The following is a 19,701-nucleotide window of genomic DNA, read 5'->3' as shown; positions in this document are numbered from 1 at the left end:
TCCACATTGCAAAGTGTTTTATTTTATGGGAGTCAGAGATTAATTGTCGTAAGAAAGGCTTGTCAGAGGTAGCCCAGCTGAGGATGGCTGAGGTCAAACAGGTTAAGAAGTCCATTCACAAGAGGGCAGTGAAGGGGAATGGTCCATCACAGGTATCAGAGGTGGAGTGGGGTGAGGAGGGTATCCACATGGGATGGATGGACTTATGCACAGTGAGAAAGACAGCAGCATGAAGGGACTGTCCAGGTAGGGTGGCCTGGAATGACATATCACAGCTCAAGTGAAGTAAAGAGTGTGTCTCCACAGAGGAATGGACTTGAATGGTGCATTGACATGGTATATTTTAGAATTTGACTCAAATTATATTAAATTTGAATGAGTATGAGACTCTTACTTGTTTTCAAAGTTGATGCTTTCTTCTTAATATTTATTTTTGTTTTGTTTCTTAGTGTTCACTTTAGTTTGTTTTTGGTAGGTGTTTTGGTAAATAAGTTCTCATCACTTTTAGAAAGTTGATTAGAATATACTTGGATGCACTTTATAATCTAAATATTTTAATTTGTCAATTTTTGAGGAAAAATTTTTGCATTTCATTTCAAAAAGTATATATAACATGTTTCTATGACAAAAGTTTCTTGTGATTTAAAATGTGTAATGCTCTGAAAATTTGTCTCATCCATGAAATTTTAAGAACTTGAGAGTGAAGATTGAGAATTATTCTATCACTGCATCACCAAAAATGGATTGCCGAATGTAATTCCCAAATAAGTAATATGTGCCTGATTAAAAAATGGATCATAATTATATATTCTTCATTTTTAGTTTGGGATGTTTTCAAATTTAGTAATTAATAACTTGAAGGCACTGGATATCATAAACTGGAAACAATAATGTGATCAGAGTTGATGTATTTCTAGAATGCTATCTGTAAAATTACCACTTCATCCAGGGAAGGGACTTTTTTTAAACATCAAAAAATGATTTATTTATAGCACTTAAATACAGCAATAAGAGGAGAAAGAAGTCACACTGTAAGAATCATTCAGTCTAAGGTAAAGCTTCACACTTCCCAAACTTGTGTGTTATCACATACAATTGTTTTTTACTATTTGGGTATTTCAGAAAAGCAATGTCACTTCTGGGCTCAGTTAATAAAAGTGCAATATTAGTTTCCTGATTCAGAGCAAAGCATTGTAGATGGTTTTATAAATGTGTTTGAAATGTCAAAACTCTGACATAAAAGAAATATGTGAAGCTCAGCATTTTTTCAGTGAGTTAAAAATAATCACTTGTCTTTAATTTTTAACAAGAAAATTCATATTCTCTACCCTAATGAAACAATTAATTAAAAATAAAAATGAAAACATAAAGCATTTAGAAGTGTTTATTAAGAACTATTCCTAAGCATTTCAAAAACTAAATTTATATTTGCATAAAATTCATCATAATACATTAAGGAAAGATATAATCAAAGGAGATCATATCTAAAATGAGAGATTAAGAAATGACCCATGAAAATGTGATTTAAAAATAAACAATTAAAATAAACACACACTTTGATAGAGAAGGAGCGACATGAGAGTTGACAAGAGGGGACTCACATTGATTCATGGATATCATTGTCTGACTAACACTTAAATATGAGTTTAGAGCCTGGGAGCCATTGGCCTGAATTAGTATGAAATAATTATGAATATATTACATTTCCATTTATATGATCAAAGGAAAGAATTCAATATAAGCCAGAAAGTAAATTTATGATAAGTGCATGAAAGAATATAAAGACATGCTGGATATGGGAAGAAGTTTTCAAATATGTGTAATTGGAGTCTCAGAAGGAGAAAAGAGATAATGACAAAATATTTACAAACACTAGGGAAATATTTTCAAACTCTAATGAAACACATCAAACCACAGATTCATGAAATTCTAACAAGCCCAAACAGGACAAATATAAAGTAATCCATGTATAGATCCATCATAGTCAAACTTCTGGTAAATAAAGACTTAAGGAAAAGCTTAACAGCAGTGATGGTCAAAGGAGCAACAATAAACATGATTATTGACTTTTCTACAGAAAAGTCTATGAACCTAGAATTCTTCATTTAGCAAATGTTTTTTTTTAAATGAAGGTAAAATTAAAATGTTTTCAGAAAAACAAAAACTAGGAAACGGACTTTGGCCCAGTGGTTAGGGCGTCCTGTCTACCATATGGGAGGTCTGCGGTTCAAACCCCGGGCCTCCTTGACCTGTGTGGAGCTGGCCACGTGCAGTGCTGATGCGCGCAAGGAGTGCCGTGCCACGCAAGGGTGTCCCCCGCGTGGGGGAGCCCCACGCGCAAGGAGTGCGCCGGTGAGGAAAGCCGCCCAGCGTGAAAAGAAAGAGCAGCCTGCCTAGGAATGGCGCCGCCCACACTTCCCGTGCTGCTGACGACAACAGAAACGGACAAAGAAACAAGACGCAGCAAACAGACACCAAGAACAGACAACCAGGGGAGGGGGGGAAATTAAATAAATAAATAAATCTTTAAAAAAAAACAAAAAAACAAAAACTAAAAGAATAGGCATGTACTAAGAGAATAGTAAAGGATGTTCTTCTGGCAGAAGAAAAATAATCACAGGTGGAACCACAGAAAATAAATGAAAGGTGAAATAAGGGCAGAGAAAATTACTTAATTTCCTATGGAGTTTACTATATATGTAGAAATAAAATGTATGGCAACTATTTTGGGTATCCCCAAAACCACCCACTTTTTTTTTTTTTTTGTCATTCATGAAAAGAACTCTTGAGACTCAGAATATAGTTGATCTCATGGCTAAGGTTTATTGCTGTAACAGAGTAAGGATACACAGCTAAATCAGTATGGGGAAAAGACATAGGCAGCATTTGGAGGAATTCATGTGTAGGCATTTAATCTTTTCTTTCTTCCATGAGGAATAACACTGAGCATACCCTTCTTAAAATAGCAAAAATACAACAATATGTGTTCAGTGTCTCTGACAAGGAAAGCCCTTTGAGTCACAGACTTTAGGATTTTAATTGGGAATAGTATTTGCTGTCAAACTATTAATAAAATTCCAGACTTTCTTCAAGAAAGCAGGTGCTCATTACAAATCACATTGTTTACACAGTCGGGGTGTAAAGAAATGACCTTATCAGTTAGGAAGCATTTCAGGATCCAAATGACCAGAAACCAGCCAAAGGTCAACCATGTAAGCAGGCCCTTTTCAAGACACTAACCTCAAAGATGTTCACATGTCAACACTTTTCTGCACAGGAAGAGTAAAACAAAAAGTAGGGAGGGAGAAAGAAATTAAACTACCATGAACTATTGCATTGCTGAAAAAGTGATTTAAAAAACCTTTTGTAATATCTAGAGTGACCACTGAAGGAATAATTAAGGATTTGAACCCATAAACTAGTAGATCGCAAAAGTAAAATTACATGAAAAATAATTGATGCAAAAGAAGGCAAGACATGAGAGATAAGGGCATAAATCTGGTGCCATAAATAGATAAAACGGAACAAGGTAGGAGATATTAATCCTAAGATATCACAAATTGATATACTGTTTGTATCAGTTTGGCATTTTTTATGAATTCCAAAAATAGATATTGGGTTATTTTTATAAATTAGTCTGTTCCTCTGGGTATATTAGACTGAATTAAATTCAGAGGTTTCACTTTTACTTGATTAAATAATGATTAAGGTTTTGATTGGACCATGTTAGTAGGAACATTGAGTCCCCACCCCTTTGGTTGGTGGGAACTCACAGAGAAAACTACATGGCACAGGAGAGTGTTGCAGTTTTTCATTCTGGAGCCCCAGGAAGTAAATACACAGGAGAACATAGAGGAATATAGATGGTTCCATGAACATGGCAGAAGCCCCAGGAAGAGAAAGTGCCTGATAGTCTATAGCTGAACCTTGTGGAGAAAACAGAGCAGCTGAGCCTAGAGAGAAACAAGCCCTGGGAAAGAAAAAGGCTTATCCAAGCCTACAGCTAATATTAGAAGAAGCTGGGACCATGGAGCCTTAAGAGGAAGAGGAAAGCTGGACCTTTGCAAATTTAGGCAGCCATCTTACCCCAACACATGGCAACAGACTTTGGTGAGGGAAGTAACTTATGTTTTATGGCCTGGTAACTAACTGTAAGCTTCCACCCCAAATAAATACCCTTTATAAAAGCCAACAGATATCTGATTTTTGCATCAGCACCACTTTGACTGACTAATATAATAGTCCATCATGAGATAAAGATAATCAGAATGGGAAAACAAGCAAACAAAACAGAAAACACTAAATACCAGATACATGGTATTTAAGAGAGACACACTTTGAATATAAAGGTACAGAAAGATTTACAGCAAAGGAACAGAATAAGATATATAATCACCAAACAAAGAAAACTGGTTATGTTAATATAAGACAACAGGATGCATCCAACAGGAAAACTTGGTAATACTAAATATGTGTGTACCAAGCAATAAATGTATAAAATGCACAATAGAGAAACAATTTAAAAATGGTATTTGTATTAGTCAGCCAAAGGAGTACTAATGCAAAATATCAGAAATTGGTTGGTTTTTATAAATGGTATTTATTTAGGGTTGGAGCTTACAGATACCAGGCCATGAAGGATGCTAATTCCCTTACCAAAGTCTATTTTGTTGTGTTGGAGCAAGGAGGCTGCTGATGTCTGTGAGGGTCCAGACTTCCTGGGTTCCTCCCTTCCAGGGATTTGCTTCACTTTCCTCTGTGAGCTTACTCCCTGGGGCTCCAACTTAAGGCTTCAGCATCAAACTACAGCATCAAAACTCTAACATCAAAAACCCTTAAAACTGTTCTTTGCAATGCCTTTTATCTGTGAACCACACCCACCCAAGGGTGGGGATTCAATGCCCTTTTGGCACAAGAAGTTTTCATAATTACTTAATCAAGTAATTCTATGAATCCAATACAATCTAATATGCCCAGAGGAAAAGATCAGTTTACAAATTTAAGTCAGTATTTCTTTTTGGAATTCATCAATAATATAAAACTGCTACTCTCCACACTCTGAATTCCAAAAAGACCTTACAATATTGAAAAAAAAATAACCAAAAAAACCCACTTTAAATCCATAACAATCCAAGAACTAAATCATATCACAATCAATTTAAAGAAATACAGTTTATCCTGGGGCAAAGTCCTGTCTACTATAGACCTCTGAAACTTACAAACAATTCATCTACTTCCAATACACAAATGGACAGAAAAAGGATAAACATTTTTATTCCAGTAAGGAGAAATTGGGAGAGAAACATGAGTTACAGTTTCTCTACATATCAGTAGACCTGCAAGGAATCCTCTGTTCAATTTCAGTCTGGGAGTCATTCTTAAGAAGATGGGAACCTTATGGGAAACCAACCCTTTCCACCGGCTTGCGCAACAGTCATTTTCTTGGTTCCATCCTCATCAAGCATCTTGGTGTCGACCAAGCTTTAGGCCTTACCCTTCAAGAGTGTTAGGGTGATTGCCACACCTTACCCAATCTTTAGGTTAGAGTCTCAAGCCCCCTAGTAGAGTGACGTGAAGACAACATTCCCCCTAAACTTTGGCATACAGGCTCAACTGACTCAGAGCAAGGAGTTGATCTGGCCTTCCCTAAACTTTGGCATACAGGCTCAACTCTCTCAGAGCGATGAGTTGACCACCTGGCCTTCCCTAATCCATTGGGGATAGGTCCACCCCTCTCAGACCTGTGGGGTGCTGACCTTAACTGCTCTAATCTTTGGGGAATGTGCTCCATCCTCTCTGTACTGGGGAGGCAAAACTCTTCCTGAACATCAAGTGGGAATATCCACCCTCTTCAACTTTTGGGGCAAACTCACCCTCTGTACACATGGGTGGGGTTCCTCTCTTGGCCCAAGGTGATGTCCTAATTCCAGATCTCAACTTCCATGGTTTCCCTCTTAAAGCTTTTTCTCCTTCAATCTCTCATTTCCATGTCCCTTTTAGTCCAAGCTGGCAGCGGTTTTGTTCATACAGCTCTCTCAAAACCTTGTTAGTTTAGCATGCAAGAAGCAGGGGTCTAAGCCATCAGACAGTAAGACTTTCCACAAGTCTTTCCAAGATAACTGCATCTTCAATCTTGATTTACCCATTCCAAGTTTAGTTAAGTCCTTCAGTGGGGTACTTTCATCTGGGAGTTTGATTTCCAGAGGCTTGGAATTTCCAGAATCAGTTTTCTCTTTTCTTTGTGCCTGACAGTTCAGTCCTCAGTATACCTCTCTCATCTAGGATTTTGCTGTAAACTACAAGCAGAACAATCTACATTCTCCAGGTTTACTTTGGAAAATTCCTCAGCTAAATGCCCAGACTCACCATTTTCAAATTCTGCCTTCCACAAAACACCAGGAGTTAATTTTGCTAAGTTCTCTGTAACTTTAAAACATGGATCGCCTTTCCCCTGGTTTCCTTATAATAGTTTCATCATTTATTTCTAAAAGTCTCTTTAGCATTCATATTACTATCAGCAGTCTCACAAAGATACTGTAGATTTTTCTTCCAAGCATCTCACAATTCCTCCAAAAAATACCCCTTACCCATTTATAAAACCATTCCAGGATTTTGGTAATTGCATATTCTGTATTAGTCAGCCAGAGGGGTAGGAGCTTACAGATACTAGGCCATGAAGGATAAGTTACTTTCCTTACCATTACTATTACTAATATTATTTTCATGATTTAGAACAAGGTGGCTGTCGATGTCTGTGAGGGTTCTGACTTCCCGGGTTCCTCCCTTCCAGGGTCTTGCATCACTTTCCTCTGTGAGCTTACCTCCTGGGGCTCCAGCTTAAGGCTTCAGTATCAAACTCCAACACCAAAAACCCTTAACATTGTCCTTTGCCGTGCCTTTTTCTGTGAGCCCCCACCCACCCAAGGGTGGGGATTCAATACCCCACTGGCACAAGAGGTTTTCATAATTACTTAATCAAGTAATCCTATGAATCTGATATACTCTAATATACCCAGAGGAAAATATCAGTTTACAAACATAATCCAGTATTTCTTTTTGGAATTAATTAATAATATCAAACTGCTACTATATTTAAAATTGTAAATCTCTAGGAATGAATTTAATGAAAGACTTGCTACTCTGAAAACAAATAAAAAACAGTAGTATAATGTGTTTTAATATTCTATTTATTTATTTTTATACTTATACCATTAATAAAAGAGCACATTAATAATATAGAAACTGGCCATATAAGTGGCCATATAAGTGATGTCATCTGATTTAAGCAGTGCAGGGGGAAAGAGGATTATTGTGGTAATTTGAAGCTTTTTTGAACTACAGAAAAATTATGTCTTTAGAGCTAATCCATTCCTGTGGGTATGAACATATTTTATGTGGGAGCTATTGATTAAGTTACTTCAGTTAAGGCTTGATCCAGGGTTGGTCTTTATCTTCTTACCAGAATCCTTTATAAATGGGATTCATATGAGGAAAGACAGGGAGAGAAACCCACAGAATCTAAGAGAGGAAGCCACAGAACCAGAAAGTTAAAGTATGAAACCCCTAGGGAAGGGAGATACCAGCAAACACTGACATGTGCCTTGACATATGAAAAGGAGTCAAAGAGAAAACATTGCCCAGTGATGCCTTGATTTGTACACTTCCATGGTGCAAATCAAAAGTGTAAGTTTGTAAATTATTAAATACCCGTTTTAAAAGCCAACCCATTTCTGGTACATGGATTCTGGCAGCCTAGAAAATTAAGACAATTAATCTTTTCAATTAATGTTGCTTGTTTAAGTGACTGAAAATGAACATACAGAGATTTCTGGGTGCTATAAATGTTTCTCATTTTAATTGAGTGATATTAACTCAAATGTATACATGTGTAAAATCTTGTTCTGTTGTTCATCTAAACTTTTTGTACTTTACTACATGTATGTACTTAAATGAAAAAGAAAAAGAAGATGCATACTAGAAATTACTATATATCAAGGTCAAAATATGCTCACAAGATGGAGGTTTTTTTGTTTTGTTTTTTTTCATGTGGCATGACCTTGGCAGCAGTAAAAGGTCTGAAAGTAAAAACTCGTACAGATCCTCTGCCATTGGTTTTCTAATAGAATGCTGAGCATAATGTAGGACTAGTGTCCCAAAGGCAATTGGATTGACATAAACTATCAGCAGACACTAATCAAACTGAATGAGTTGGAGAAATGGTGTGTGCCCCAATGGGAAGTCTAGAAGAGTAATCAGGTCTTCTCTTAGCAAGAATTATTCCATAAAAACTTTGGAAACATAATATTTGGGACTCAGCCCTTGCAGGAGAGGTCATAATTATTGAAGATCAAATGACTAAGATAAAAACAAATGTATATGAAAATATAAAAGTGTAGGGAATAGTAGCAGATTCATATACAATCAACATCGGTATATCAAGTTAATTTAATATTGAAATTTTAACATGGCTATTGAAAAGCCTACCCTGTTTCCTCATCCAGATGTTTCATGAAACATTGTGAAAGACTGAAATCGGCAAAAGTGACTACTGGTTGTCCTGTCTTCTACAGTTCTGCCATATCTTACAGCTTTCATTGTTTCTGAGCTATTTTACAAAGCTATAGTTGTAGACAAATGATAATACTTCAAATTACTATTCTCAAATGATAGTAATTCAAATTATTATTCTCTATATGATGCAAATGTGTCTAGAAAAATACAATTGATTATTAAACTATGGATATTGACCAACTTTTCATCTGTTTGAGAATTCTCTTCAACTTTCATAAATGTGTGTTTGTTGAATTCTCTTTGGATCAGTAGGAACATCTTAATGTCCTCCTCACTATTTATGAGTTAAGTAAAATATTTGATGCATTTTAATTTTATATTTGTATGAGACTCAGGATGATATCTTTTTCAAAAAATACTCTTTATTAGAGAGCAGATAACCTAAATTTTGAGTAGAACTAGTAAAATTGTTTTTGTATTTCTGAATGTAAAATGGAAGATTAAAGATGTGTCAGCTCTATTTTTCACTTCAAACAGCACAATAAGGAAAGTGATAAACAGAATGTAAGTTATTTTTTGGATGAAACAAAAAAATATATATATATATATACCTTTTTCTCAATGATGCAAAGATAAATAGGGGTTTAGTAGGACACTGCTAGCTGATGCTTGAAACTGCAGATGAGAAATAGCCAGCAAACAGTATTCCAAAAGAAGGGTTGCACCATGGTGTGATAAACCAAAATACCCTGGTGGGACCAGCAGGAATGAACTAGCCTTGGTATATTTTCTAAAACCCATTCGTTAGCAAAGAATTGCAGAGATAACAAAAATAAATAAACTTAATAAGTTGACTTGAGATTTTCTTTATAGAAAATCAATGGCTGTTGTTTCAAGGTAGAGAATAAAAAATGTGAACTGTCCTGCAGCTGTTTATCTCTGACAAATAGAAAGGAATAATATTAATACTTTTCACATAAACATACTCATATGTACATGTGTACAATCATATAAAAAAGCACAGATGACATTATGTCATGAAGAGTCTAACTCTGAACCAATGAGAATATGCCTACCCAAGAAGCTCTCCTGGCACTTGTTTAGTACAAACTTATGTAAATGACCATTTGGGGATAGAAATAATCTTTCAAAGAAAATTAAATTACCAGAAAAATAAATATAAGTATATACCAAGTTATTATAAGAAAATAGGAGGAATGAATAGGAAAAGACAGTAATTTTGAAAATAGTTCCACGGAACATAAAATTGTGACAATATAGTTATGTATTTAAAATCTAATAATAAAATCAATTCCAAAAGACAAAAGCTCAAAGTAGATATGCTGCAGCTTAATGAGAAGATTATGAGAAAGAGATAGAAGAAGTTACCGGGGAATATATGGAACAGGTAAATTAAACCCTTACAGAAGTTAGAAGTTGATTGGGATTGTAAAGATTAAGAAGAAACATTGCTCAAAACATAGTGATGGATATGAAGGTAAATATTATGAAATATAAAAGAACAAATGGAAATAATGAAAGAAAAATGACAAATAAAAAGAGCAATAGAGGAAAACAATGTTATATATTTCCAGTTTACCTTAGATTACTATAAAAAGTTAAGTGTTTCCGACAAAATCCCAACAGGAAGTTTTGTTTTCAAGTATAGAATATAATTGTATATGTTTATATTTGTATAATATATACAAATAATATATATATAATTTAATTACATATAATTAAATGTGCAAAATAAAAATGATTATAGATTCACTGTATATATTATATATACTACTTTTAGTTAAAATGTGCAATATGATAATTCTGAAAATGAACTTATTTAGAATAAACTAGATATATGGGACATTAAGATATATTACAAGTGTAATATGAATTAAAGCACTGCGGTTTTTGTATGACTATATAACCATACAAAATAGAAAGTTAAAAGTAATTAGAAATTTGCATATGGAATTTATGGTTAGGTGTCCCTTCTTATCATTATGGGAAAAGATGAATTATTCAATAATTATTGTTGACAAAATAAGACAATTTGATAGTCCCATGGAAAACAAAATCACCACGTCATTCCTTTCAGTAAAATAATTCCAGCTAGATCAAAGTAAAAATGCAAGCAATAAAAATAAGATAAAGAATGGAAGGTAGTAAGATGGAATTAAGAACATTATTATGCCCATATTTAAATTAGATGAAATGCATAAATACCTAGTGTTAGAGGTTTGCAATGTCATAAGGTTCTGACTCCATTCCAATCGATTGAGCAAGCTGCCTATGTGTGGAAGACAGCATATCTCCCCCCAAAATGAGCCATATCACAGTGGGAATGAAGCAGATAAGGACCCTCATCCCTTCCAGGCCATCAAACCCTCCTGCATGCCAAGAAAACCCTACTGCCTAGCCCACCACCCCCATGCCATACACAAGAATTCACTTTTACAGCCCTTTATTGACCCAAGGCTGAACTCTGGACTCTAACCTCCTCCCCATGAGCTAACATTTCCCTGCCTATTGATGTACTGTATAAATTCACAACTGCACCTTCCATGAATGGCCTGAAGTCTGTTCTTCAGACCCCCTCCATTGGGAGTGCTTCTCAATAAGTTTTCTGACTGTGGTCATATCAGTCTCTGTGTCCCAGTGAGCACCATTTTCCTCCAATATATGGTGCCAAAACCTGGGACTGGGGTCATGTTGACAGTGATTGACTAGTGAGGATCTCCCCTCCACCATGGTTGAATGCCCATCCAACACTGGACATTGAATCTTGGCTGGTTGAGTTAAGGATTTCTCCACCAGAGGATCCCGCTGACTCTCTCTCTCTCCTTTTCCATTTTCCAAGACAACCCACTGGAAAAACCTAGCACTAGGGCAGGATCCTCACCATTCCCCAAGGACCACGGTGGGTAGTATGCTTGCATCCTCATGGGAAGAAACCCTTTGGCTCCAGAAACATCTGGCTCCAAGAACGATTTCCCGTTTTCCTTGGAGATATTGGACTGATTCAGGGATGCCTGTCTCACTCAGAATTTCCCCTGTTCTAGAGATCCTTAGTCTTACCCAGGCCATCTAAAATAGGGAATTCAAATTCGGCCCCCCAAAACCATGCCTCTGGGCTGTCTCCTTCACAATCTTAAACTCTGTACCTGAAGGGAGACATCAGACCCAAAAAACTCATTTTCTATTCAACGTCTGTGTGACCACAATACCAATTGGACAATGAAAGTCAATGGTGAAAAAACACATTTAACTCTCAAGTTCTCCAAGACTTAAAGAACTTTATCAAGAACAGCAGCAGACAGGTGAGATTCCTTATGATCAGGCCTTCTCTCTTCTTTGTATCTGCCCCTCCCTCTGTCAATTCTGTTCTTCTTTTACATCGAAAACCTCTTCAAAAGCTTTCTTCTTCCTCTTTTCGGACCCCCAAATCCCCCCAAAATCTCAACTTTGATCCAGCTGATCAGACTTCCCCTGCACTTCCTCCATATATTCCTCAGACATCACGTCCACTAACTTTCCTTCTTCCCTCTCTGGTTCTCACCACCTTCTGCCCCAACTTTCTCCCCTCCTCATATAGGCTTCAGAGCTGGAGTTCACCTCCCCTCCCCACCCCTCCTTACCTTCCATATATAGAAAACCTTCTTCCAACTAAGATCTCTCCAATCACACCCCTCCCCCACTGCTGTATGCCTCATCAGCTTACTCCATCCTCTTCCAGTGCCCCCATATCTCCCTGTAAACCTGCTCCCTTTTCCCCACCTACCACAAACTCTCACACCCAACTCCCCACTCTCTAGGCTCCTTCCCCAGCTCCTATCCTCCCTCTCCAGGAAGTGGCTGAGGTAGAAAGCACATCCCCTTTTCTATCTGATCTCTCCCAAATCGACACCTTCTCAGATCCTATTTCTCTGATCATTCACAACTTACCAATACCCTATTGTCCCTATTTACCTTCCTTAACCTACAATTGTTCACCTCTTACAAGTAAGCTTTCGGCTGACTCCTAAGTCTAAGTATATTCCTAAAAGGTAATAATCCAAAATATATGCTCTAAATATCGGTCTATCTAAACTGTTAAAGTTTAACTGCGTTTATCGTGCTCAAATATTCCTAACTGTTGCTGATTACTAGTAAAAGTGTTTCCAAAAACAAAGTCGCATAGTACAAGCAACACTGATTCAAAAAAAAAAAAAAAACACACACACACAAAGGCAGTAAAAATAGCCATACTAAAGGAGTAATAATTATGTGTTAAATTAATAAACTTTATGTTTCTGTGTGCTGTAACTCTGTTTGTTCAGTGCCACTGTATATTTTAATACCTCTGGATGGTAATATTAATTTCTATAAGAGCTCTATTCAAATAGCCAAAAATTAAACAAGTGCTTATATTAATAAATAGATATGAATACTAATATAATCTTTAAAGTGGTCAAAATTATAAGACTTAACTAATAAAATTGCTACAAATCTCTTCATAAAAGATGTTCTTGCCTAAATTAAAATGAAGTTTATTTTTCTTCACAGAATGAAATATAAGATATTGGAAAAATTGAAAAGTTTGCAGTCGTGCTGACTGAAATTTAATAAGTTTGTTCTAGAAAGTGTGTTTTGTCCTACGATAAGATGGCTGGTTTTCGTAAAATCAGAATGGAAGTATGAAAGACAAAACAAATGCATATGGCAAGTTGTAAAATGTATTGTGGTAGCATTGAGTAAGAGAATATGTTCTGTTTAGTAGGAGTTTGTCTTGAAATGAAGTAACTATACTTTGTGCAGTTATGAATAGTTATAAAAAGTTTGTAGAAGCATTGCTTAAAGTGAAATATTCAAATAGCTAATTACAAAAAGTCATTATTAAACAGAAACTGAGTTGATGAATAGAAGCCACCTCAATCTGCATATTACAGTGGTAATAGGGAAAAAATCATTTTAATTCCATTGAAAATCTTAAGTTTTCATAAAATAATGAGAAAAGTAGGTTTTTCTTCTTTGCTAAAATAAAATACATGGTAATTAGTGTAATCATGATAATTGTATGTTTTAAAAATTTGCTTTGAGACAGTTTCCAAAATCATTTTAGTAACTTATGTATGCAGGGTGTATAGAATCTGTTTTATTGTTAAGGAAAAACATAATAATTTTGTCCAAAATAAAACAACTGGATTAACTTAAGAGCCTGAGATAGGCAAACAATTAGGACAAACTATCAAGTCCTGTCTATCACATTCTTAAATGGTGTTTAGTTAAGTAAAACAAACACTGTACCCTCTGTTGTCACTGATGAAGTATAATGTTTTCTCATATTATTGGGATACTGAAGACCCCTCATCCCTCATTTAACTCTGATATGAAAACCATTCTATGTCTTAATCAGAAAAAGTTGTGCATGGAAATGAGACCCCCCCCCCTACCCCCAGCAGGCTGCTTTTAAAACAATAACACAGGCTCAAGCAGTAAGGGGGTGGATCTTAACTTATCCTGTGAATTGGATGTAGCCAGTGCCAATACTGGCTTTGGATGGGGTTTGTGGCAAAGGCAACTTTCTAAACAAATACCACTTGAGTTTTAGTCACAATTGCAAGAAGAAAATAAAGTGCAAAACAAGAACAATGAATTGCTGTAAGCTGCCCTCTGTGGAGAAGAGAAATCTGTGGAAGAACATCTGGAACTCCTGCCAGCAGTGACAGGTAACTGTCACTCAATGTAACTGTCACTTACTCAATGCTACCACAATACATTTTACAACTTGCCATATCATGTCCTTGCCCCTCCTCTAACACCTCTCTTGAGACTATTATGGCAGATACTCTCGTGAAAATCCAGAGCCATACCAGTAAAACCCAAAAAGCAGCAGAGTGGCCCCACCAAAACAGCAAACATCATGTATACTGGACCTTGTAGTGCCTAGGCCAGGCATTCCAATTGCCTGTCAGTTGCCGGCAGCTCATAAACATCACTCACGAGGGTCCATCATGCTCACTCTAGTGACTGTGACAATTACCTCACTGGATGAAACATACTGGTGCTCCAGTAGCACGATGGCAAGTGGATTACATCGGTCCTCTCCCTCTCTCAGAAGGGGCAAGGTGTGCTTTCTGTGCTGCAGACACAGCGATGGGACTCTTGTAACCTTGTAACTGAATCCTTACAACAATGGACTAAGTCTAAATTACAAATTAAAGTGCCAGCTGCTCCAAGCCCAAAGAGGGATGTAATAATAATTTGTTGTTACCTATGCTTCAAACTATATAAACTGGGAAAATGTGGTCATTTTGATCACTGTAACTGGTCTATGAAGCTCTGCTGGTTGGGAATCTTAAATCCATAAGAAAATCACTCAAAAATACTGTTATGAAACCACAAGTTAATAATCTAAAATTTCTTATTCCAGCTAAAACTCAATGTGTATAAGCCCATCAAATCATGTAATTTCACTGTCAACTATTAATGCCATTGTTTAATGCCGAATGTATAATCTTAATATTCCTTGTCCTCAGACTCCTGGAGGCAATAACCTCACAGCCCACCCTAAATTTCCTGATTAATTTCTATCCTTACTACAATTTCCTGATTAATTCCTATCCTTACCACAAAAAAAGCTCTCATTGCCCCCTGTCAGCAGGTCCACACATTTTCCATGCAATAGCTCAGTTTATCCAGACAGCCATCTAAGATGTCACCCATGGTCATAGACATGATCTTCTCCTGCTGCAAAAATATAGTGCCAGCCCCAAGTCGGAAGCCAAAATACCTCAACATCAAAAGAGGAACAATAACTGAATCCCACAACACCTTCCTGTTCTCCCTCTCCACCAACCATATCAAAAAGAGTTGAAAATTTTAAGTCTCCCCTGCTCCAATAAAAGATAACAGATAACCCCAATCCCCCACCCCTGTCCCTAATCCAACAGGATGTACTAAGTACCTGTGCAATTGTAAATGAAACTTGTTACTTTTTTTTACATTAACAGAAATGGTCAGATAAAAGAAAATCTTAAAGTCTTGAAAAAAACCATAGAAATTGTTCAGAGAGACTGAGTAATAACTATGGAAATCAATCATGGCTATCCTCATTCCTTTATTATTTTTCTTCACCCTTAAAATCAATCCTTTTACCCATTATAGCACCATTACTAATAGAATTGCCACTTCTTCTTTTTAGTCCTTGTCTCTTACAGCTTCTTGTTTGATTTATACACCAAATTGTACAGTCAACAACCCTGAAATACGTAAATGGCGTTTTTCTGCTGCGTGAACAACAATATCAGCTACTGTGGAACCTGAAACTGCAGCCCACTGTACAGGATAGAAAGCAACTTTTTTCTCTGTCCCTTGACAGCAGAAAGTAGCCAGATAGAGCTGATGCCCCAAATGCCCTCACCCTCTCATCCTGTCCAGTACTGTATATGCCAATACCCAGGTCCCCCTATACACACACACACACACACAAAGAGTTAGGAAACTTAGAGGTTTGCAGTGATGATTACCAAGTCACAATGCTGTGGGTCCATTCCAGTCTATTGAGCAAGATGTCTACATGTGGAAGACAGCATATCTCCTCCCAAGAATGAGCCATATCATAGTGGGAATGGAGCAGATAAGGACCCTCATTCCTTCAAGGCCATCAAACGCTCCTGCATGCCAAGAAAACCCTACCCCCTAGCCCATCACCCACAAGCCACACACAAAAAGAATTCACTTTTACAGGCATTTATTGACCCAAGGCTGTACTCTGGACTCTAACCCACCTCCCATAAACTAACATTTCCCTGCCTATTAATGTACTGTATAAATTCACATCTGCACCTTCCCTGAGTGGGCTGAAGTCTGTTCTTCAGACCCCCTCCATTGGGTAAGCTTCTCAGTAAATTTTCTGATTGTGGTCATATCAGTTTCCATGTCCCAGTGAGTGCTGTTTTTCTCTAACACCTAGGAAAAATGTGTATCATAGTTGACAATTTTGGAATAGTCATATAATTAATAAATTTTAGTATATAATTTAAATTCTCTCCAGAAATGAATTTCCAGGCCCATATGACTCTAATTGGATTTTGCTGTATATTCAAATATTAAGTAATTCCATATTTAGTTATGTTTTTTACAGAATAAAATTGAGAGTGTACTCCACATCTAATTTTTTAAATCAGGCTACACTTGATTCCCAATCTCAACGATGAAATTTATATATATAAAATATAAATCAACCATATAAAATAAACAAAAATACATCATAATCACACAGGTTTTGGTCTAGGAAGATGAAATTTGTTAACATTTGAAAATTAATCATTTTATTTGACATTTTAGTAGATTTAAAGATGAACATATTATAATCACAATAGATGCAGAAAAAAACTAGCAAACTGATAAAATAGATAAAATTAAACATTCATTTTAAAAAAGCTTTTTGGAAATTTGGTCTTAGAAGAATCTGGTAGGAGTAGCTACAAAAACGTACTGAATCATTTAATGGTGAAATGTCAACATGTTTCCCTTTTTGAAAGAAGGTAAAAAAATTTCCCACTATTACCACTTGTGCCTGATCACCCACAACCTAGCATGAAGAGAAAACATCTTTAGATGATGCCACCTTGTGTTTGATCTCCCACAGGTGCAACTTGGGGACAGAGCATCTTTTGATGATGCCTTGATTTGGATACTTTCAAAACTTCAGAACTGTAAGCTTTTTATGTTGTTGATGTCTTTAATATAATTTTTAATTTTTAAAAGATCCTTAGATTACATAAATTTACATAAAAAATATAATGGATTCCCATATGCCCCACTCCCAACTCCTCCACATTGTTCCACATTAACATCTTTCATTAGTATGGTACAATTTTTACAATTGATGAGCACATTTTGGAGTATTGCTACTAAGCAGGGATTATAGTTTGCATTGAAGTTTACACCCTCTCCCTAATAATTTTGTAAGTTTTGACAAGATATATAATGACTTCTTCTGTCATTGCAATGTGTAAGCTTTGAACCTAATAAATTCTCCCATTACAAAGGCCAATTCATTTCTGATATATTGCTCCCAGCAACTTTTAGCAAACTAAAACAGGTACAAAAAAGGAAAAGGAATTAAAAAGAAATAATAAAATGCTTATAACTTGTAAATGATATGATTTAATACAAAACATAAAAATTCCATATATCAAAACATTTAACATGTAAGTTTAATTTCTCTCTATATTTATAGATATATAGATATAGATGCATGTTATAGATAGGACAAATATTTTAAAAATAAGAGTTATAATATGATTTTATATTATATAGCCTAATAATCAAATAGTTGTAAATCAAATGAAAGCTGCTTGAAGACTTCTATGTATAAAACAATGAAACAAATAGGAAAAATCTAGGACAACCTAAATAATTCTTCAGATATAGTATAACATTGTTAGTAAGATTCCACATTGTAAAAATTACAATTGAAAGTGTATGTATAGATTCAGTGGAATTCCATTGACAAGTCAAATAATATTGATTTGTTTTTCATTTTTATAATTTGATATGCTATTTGTAGAAATTGAAAAGCAGATTCTAATTTATAAGGAAACATAAAAGGTCAAGTACAGGCATTAAGTATAAGCATTTCACTTTTGAAGAAAAATAAAGAAGGAGAAATTGTTCTCTTTTGTATCAAGCCCTTTTTTTACAGCCTCAGTAATTAAAAGTAAAGTTAGACAACAAAAAAAGAAAAACATATGTATATATGGACAATTGTTCACTTGACCAAATAACATTTGAAAACATGTTATCCTTATTTGTAATTTGGAAGTGTGAATTAATATGATAGAAATATATGAATTAATATGATAGAAATACATCTACCTAAACAGTTAAAGTTAATAAACCTGACTATACATATATTGGCAAGGATTTGGAGCAAAAGAAACTCCCATACCTTAAAATTTGAACTGTAAATTGGTATAGTCATTTTGAAAAACCATTTGATTTTATCCATTAAATGTGAAGCTACCTATTACCAATAGCCCAGTAATGCCAAGAGTAGATATATTACTTGTGGAATTACATACATGCATGTGCTTGTAACCTGAGTGTAGAAATATAAGATTTCTTTTTATTGTCTATATACTGTGAGCCATAGAGTGTACTAAGCACATATTTTATCTTGTTTAATCTCTACAACAATATTGTAAAATATTATTTTTATTCTCATCAAGTCTCACAGAAATCATGTAACACTGAATTCACACAGTGAATAAGCATCAAAGCCCAGGCAATTCTCTGAAGCATTATCCCTCTGCCCTTCTGGGTATTTATGGCTTATTTATAAAAGCTCTACTGTGTGTTGGGCTGTAGGCTGACCTCATGTTAATTAGATTTAGGCAAGTTAGATGACTTTCCCACATCATAGTAACCCCAGCTACAGATTAATAAGATTGTTTGTAATGAATATTATCAATAACACAATAAGAAAAGAAACAAAAAGAATAAAAGCAAATTGACAGCCTGTTGTGTTGCACATAAGAGATAATAATTTTTAAAGTACTTCACAATGATCATTTTGCTTCTTTTATTCCATTGAATAGTCTGTCATTAAATGATTCTTCTAGGTTCATGGACTTCACAATCCAAATTCATTCTTCAGTCATCATCTGTAACTAATTTTCTGACAAAATGACTAAAACTCTAAAGTCAATATTTTGAATTGCAGGTTTATTAGTGTCAGTTTATTGAAAAATTATTTGACAACTTAATCTATTGATCTTTCTATTAACTGAACTTATAGACATATTATGGACTTTATTAGAGTTCAAGAGGAACTTCCATTAGGATTAATGCCCTCTTATCTTTTAATTGGCAAGGTTGATAATTGATGTTCTACTCTTTTAGCATATGAATAAATGAGTTCTTAAACAATTGCTTTGGAAGATATTTGAAATAGTGTTATTTTAAATTAAATTTTCTGTAGCATTCAAATTTAGTATTTTTTTCTAGCAGAAAAAATGATTAAAGTGAAAAAATAAAAAAGCCTTTCCCTTGTATTTGTAAAATGACATTTTGTCAAAAGTCAACAATAAAGATTCATAATTTTTTGGCATATTGTTTTCAAATTCTGTGTCCAGAGAATCAAGCATTTCATAATAACAATTATAGAAACTTAAATTTAAAAAATGCTCTTCACAACAGATG

The sequence above is a fragment of the Dasypus novemcinctus genome, chromosome 4, assembly GCF_030445035.2.
Source record: "Dasypus novemcinctus isolate mDasNov1 chromosome 4, mDasNov1.1.hap2, whole genome shotgun sequence".
Taxonomy (NCBI): domain Eukaryota; kingdom Metazoa; phylum Chordata; class Mammalia; order Cingulata; family Dasypodidae; genus Dasypus; species Dasypus novemcinctus.
Note: the sequence above shows the minus strand (reverse complement) of the source record.